Source organism: Lactuca serriola, chromosome 9, assembly GCF_051521515.1.
Source record: "Lactuca serriola cultivar US96UC23 chromosome 9, Lser_US96UC23_V15, whole genome shotgun sequence".
NCBI lineage: Eukaryota > Viridiplantae > Streptophyta > Magnoliopsida > Asterales > Asteraceae > Lactuca > Lactuca serriola.
In genome coordinates, this window is record NC_136416.1 from 91,392,602 (window position 1) to 91,398,601 (window position 6,000).

At 28.8% G+C, this 6,000-nt stretch overlaps 1 pseudogene; it reads right to left on the reverse strand.

Moving 5' to 3' along the window:
• Positions 1 to 303: 303 nt before the first annotated feature.
• LOC145072301 (tropinone reductase homolog At5g06060-like) lies at positions 304 to 1,679 on the reverse strand (annotated as a pseudogene).
• Between the last annotated feature and the right edge of the window lie 4,321 nt (positions 1,680 to 6,000).

Here is a 6,000-nt window from a genome sequence, read left to right on the forward strand (position 1 = left end):
GTGTAAACTTAATGACTCTTATATTATTTTCTCTTCTTAGTTCTTTAGTTTATAATGTAGAAAATGACTGAAATTCATGTTTCGTCCTTATAGTTTTTAACTTATAAAATAACATTTTTAGTTCGTATAGTTTTTTTTTAATCTATAAGAAAACAGAATAGTTATAGTTTTGGTCACTATAATTTTTCAAATTTAAGAATTTATACTCTTTAGTTTTTAATTTAGAAAATTACAATTTTGGTCTTTTTTTTTTCTCATTTTACTTATTATTATATAATAAATATATAATTATCTATTACTTGCTTTAACAAATAGATCATCTTTATCTTCAAGTAATTTTACATACCAACATTTGCCGAGACTTTAGTCTCTTTCAAAAAAAAACTTTACGTACCAACAAATTTCTGTTAATTTAATCAATCCAAAGTCCGAACGAATGAACCATTTTGGAAGTCGACTCACGGGAAACCATTAATGGAAAATCCTCTATCAACAAGAATCGTTTGGCCAGTGATATAAGAAGCAGCAGGCATACAAAGAAACGCGACCACTGATGACACTTCATTCGCTTCAGCCACGCGTTTCAAAGGTATTCTTGATACCATTGTATTTAAAAACTCCTCACTATTAAGCAACTACACAACACAAAATAAATTCTTACAATACGATCAAAATAATACAAATAGAAAGAAGGCTAAAATTGAGGTATATTACACTTTCCACAAGCGGGGTCCTAGTGCACCCTGGAGCTACACCATTACTCCGAATGTTATCTTTAGCCCATTCACAAGCTAAATTCTTTGCAAGTTGATTCATAGCAGCTACGAACAGAAAATGGAAGCTTAAAATTTCTTGTAACACCAATTACAATGATCAGGAAAATCAAAGTATTACCTTTAGTGGGTCCGTAGATAGATGTATAATTAACATGAACATACAGAACCTGCAACAGAGGAAATGAAGACAATGCTTCCAAATCCAGAAGCTTTTAAAAGAGGATGTGAAAGTTGAGAGATATGGTAACACGATTCCAAATTTGTAGCCATGACCAGGGAATACTCTTCTGCAGTATACTCCAAACTGGGTCTCACTATGTTCGTCCCAACATTGTTTATCTACAGTTTCGAAGTTTGTATAATTATTTGTAAGAATACAATTAGTAACACAAGAATGAATAATGAATGTGTTCGTTTCAGAAGATTAGGAATTCCTGCAAAATAAGATGAAACTTGATGTATCGAAGAATTCCCTAATTTATCGGTGAAATAAAATCAAAAGAACTTACTAGAATGTTGAGCTTTCCATTGAAGATAGAGGAGACTTTTTCTAGAAGCTGTTGGCGTTGAGGTCGAGAAGTTGCGTCGCAGACGGATCCAGTGACGGTGAAGCCCTTGGAAGACCATTCTTGTAAGCGGTGGTTGAGCTCAGCCTCGTTGCGAGAGCAGGTGTGTACTGCCGCCCCTAACTCTGCCTATTCCTCCACCACAGCGCAGCCGATCCCACGTGTGCCGCCGGTGACGAGAGCAGTCATGCCGGCGAGAGACCATCTGGAATTTCTAGTTTTAGAACTGCTCTCCGCCGCTGCCGCCGTCGTCATGTTATCCGATTGCTTTTGCAGTCGATATCTTCGAGAAGATGACTAGTTTAGACCTTCCGGTTTATAACAAGCAGATGATGTAGTTGCTGAATATGGTCCATATTTTCTCACTCAATCAACGCATGTCCTTTTTTTTGGTTCGTATCACGCTTCTTTGTGCGTAATTGATATCCGCCAAAAAGAAAAACTACTTTAGATATATATTTAGATTGTGAATTTTTTACACACTTTATTTGAATTTTTTTACAACTTTAAATATTATTAAAAGAGAAGCCTTATTACATCATCTAAAACAATCTGGATCGTTGATGGTGTTTTCTTTATAGATTTTACACCCTTACAACAATTTGCTTACGTCACCTTGATCAAACAAGAAGTCAATCCGTTATATTAGGAAATTAAATGTAGGAATTGAATGAAAATGATACTTGAATTCTTTCCAAACTTACAACTACAAAATTGGTTCCTAATTAATGTAAACCTTAAATTTAGGCTCTATTTCCATTCAAAATTGCTTTCCAAATACATTATATGTTGAAATCTCGGAAACTATTAATTTCAAATTTCAAAAGTTTCAGATATTTTTATGAACCAATACACTTTCAAGCATGATATCTTCTATTTTAAGTTTAAATGAGATTTCAATTGATTACTTGCTATTTTTCATCATATTGACTTGTACATAAATTTCAAACCTTTTTAATAATCGATTTACACAAACATTGTGTTATAATTTCCACGTAGAATACAAATCTCTAAATATTATTAAAAGAGAAACCTTATGACATCATTTAAAACAATCTGGATCGTTGATTGTGTTTTCTTTATAGTTTTTACACCCTTTGATCAATTTGCTTACGTCACCATGATCAAAAAAGAAGTCAATCCGTTATATTAGGAAATTAAATGTAGGAATCGAATAAAAATGATATTTGAATTCTTTCCAAACTTACAACTACAAAATTGGTTCCTTATTAATGTAAACCTTAGATTTAGGCTCTATTTTCATTCAAAATTGCTTTCCAAATACATTATATGTTGAAATCTCGGAAACTATTAATTTCAAATTTCAAAAGTTTCGGATATTTTTATGAACCAATACACTTTCAAGTATGATATCTTCTATTTTAAATTTAAATGAGATTTCAATTGATTAACTGTTAATTTTCATCATATCGACTTGTATATATATATTTAAAACCCTTTTAATAATCGATTTACACAAACATTATGTCATATTTTCCACGTAGAAAACAAATCTCTAAATCTCTAAATATTATTAAAAGAGAAACCATATGACATCATCTAAAACAATTTGGATCGTTGATTGTGTTTTCTTTATAGGTTTTCCACCCTTAGATCAATTTGCTTACGTCACCTTGATAAAACAAGAAGTCAATCCGTTATATTAGGAAATTAAATGTAGGAATTGAATGAAAATGATAATTGAATTCTTTCCAAACTTACAACTACAAAATTGGTTGCTTATTAAGGTAAACCTTAAATTTAGGCTCTATTTCCAGTCAAAATTGCTTTCCAAATACATTATATGTTGAAATCTCGGAAACTATTAATTTCAAATTTCAAAAGTTTCGGATATTTATATGAACCAATACACATTCAAGCATGATATCTTCTATTTTAAGTTTAAATGAGATTTCAATTGATTACCTGCTAATTTCCATCATATTGACTTGTATATATATATTTCAAACCTTTTTAATAATCGATTTACACAAACATTATGTCATAATTTCCACGTAGAAAACAAATCTCTAAATATTATTAAAAGAAAAACCTTATGACATCATCTAAAAAAATCTGGATCGTTGATTGTGTTTTCATTATGGTTTTTACACCCTTTGATCAATTTGCTTACGTCACCATGATCAAACAAGAAGTCAATCCGTTATATTAGGAAATTAAATGTAGGAATTGAATAAAAATGATATTTGAATTCTTTCCAAACTCACAACTACAAAATTTGTTCCATATTAATGTAAACCTTAGATTTAGGCTCTATTTCCATTCAAAATTGCTTTCCAAATATATTATATGTTGAAATCTCGGAAACTATTAATTTCAAATTTCAAAAGTTTCGGATATTTTTATGAACCAATACACTTACAAGTATGGTATCTTCTATTTTAAATTTAAATGAGATTTCAATTGATTACCTGTTAATTTTCATCATATTGACTTGTATATATTTTTCAAACCTTTATAATAATCGATTTACACAAACATTATGTCATAATTTCCACGTAGAAAAATAATCTCTAAATTTCTAAACATTATTAAATGAGAAGCCTTATGACATCATCTAAAACAATGTGGATCGTAGATTGTGTTTTCTTTATAGGTTTTACACCCTTAGATCAATTTGCTTACGTCACCTTGATCAAACAAGAAGTCAATCTGTTATATTAGGAAACTAAATGTAGGAATTGAATGAAAATGATACTTGAATTCTTTCCAAACTTACAACTACAAAATTGGTTCCTTATTAATGTAAACCTTAAATTTAGACTCTATTTCCATTCAAAATTGCTTTCCAAATACATTATATGTTGAAATCTCGGAAACAATTAATTTCAAATTTCAAAAGTTTCGGATATTTTTATGAACCAATACACTTTCAAGAATGATATCTTCTATTTTAAGTTTAAATGAGATTTCAATTCATTACCTGCTAATTTTCTTCATATTGACTTGTATATATATTTCAAACCTTTTTAATAATCGATTTACACAAACATTTTGTCATAATTTCCACGTAGAAAACAAGTCTCTAAATATTATTAAAAGAGAAACCTTATGACATCATCTAAAACAATCTGGATCGTTGAATGTGTTTTCTTTATAGGTTTTACACCGTGTGATCAATTTGCTTACGTCACCATGATCAAACAAGAAGTCAATCCGTTATATTAGGAAATTAAATGTAGGAATTGAATAAAAATGATATTTGAATTCTTTCCAAACTTACAACTACAAAATTGGTTCCTTATTAATGTAAACCTTAGATTTAGGCTCTATTTTCATTCAATATTGCTTTCCAAATACATTATATGTTGAAATCTCGGAAACTATTAATTTCAAATTTCAAAAGTTTCGGATATTTTTATGAACCAATACACTTTCAAGTATGATATCTTCTATTTTAAATTTAAATGAGATTTCAATTGATTAACTGTTAATTTTCATCATATCGACTTGTATATATATTTAAAACCTTTTTAATAATCGATTTACACAAACATTTTGTCATATTTTCCACATAGAAAACAAATATCTAAATCTCTAAATATTATTAAAAGAGAAACCATATGACATCATCTAAAACAATTTGGATTGTTGATTGTGTTTTCTTTATAGGTTTTCCACCCTTAGATCAATTTGCTTACGTCACCTTGATAAAACAAAAAGTCAATCCATTATATTAGGAAATTAAATGTAGGAATTGAATGAAAATGATACTTGAATTCTTTTGCAAACTTACAACTACAAAATTGGTTGCTTATTAAGGTAAACCTTAAATTTAGGCTCTATTTCCAGTCAAAATTGCTTTCCAAATACATTATATTTTGAAATCTCGGAAACTATTAATTTCAAATTTCAAAAGTTTCGGATATTTTTATAAACCAATACACATTCAAGCATGATATCTTCTATTTTAAGTTTAAATGAGATTTCAATTGATTAGCTGCTAATTTCCATCATATTGACTTGTATATATATTTCAAACCTTTTTAATAATCGATTTACACAAACATTATGTCATAATTTCCACGTAGAAAACAAATCTCTAAATATTATTAAAAGAAAAACCTTATGACATCATCTAAAAAAATCTGGATCGTTGATTGTGTTTTCATTATGGTTTTTACACCCTTTGATCAATTTGCTTACGTCACCATGATCAAACAAGAAGTCAATCCATTATATTAGGAAATTAAATGTAGGAATTGAATAAAAATGATATTTGAATTCTTTCCAAACTCACAACTACAAAATTTGTTCCATATTAATGTAAACCTTAGATTTAGGCTCTATTTCCATTCAAAATTGCTTTCCAAATATATTATATGTTGAAATCTCGGAAACTATTAATTTCAAATTTCAAAAGTTTCGGATATTTTTATGAACCAATACACTTACAAGTATGGTATCTTCTATTTTAAATTTAAATGAGATTTCAATTGATTACCTGTTAATTTTCATCATATTGACTTGTATATATATTTCAAACCTTTATAATAATCGATTTACACAAACATGATGTCATAATTTCCACGTAGAAAAATAATCTCTAAATTTCTAAACATTATTAAATGAGAAGCCTTATGACATCATCTAAAACAATGTGGATCGTAGATTGTGTTTTCTTTATAGGTTTTACA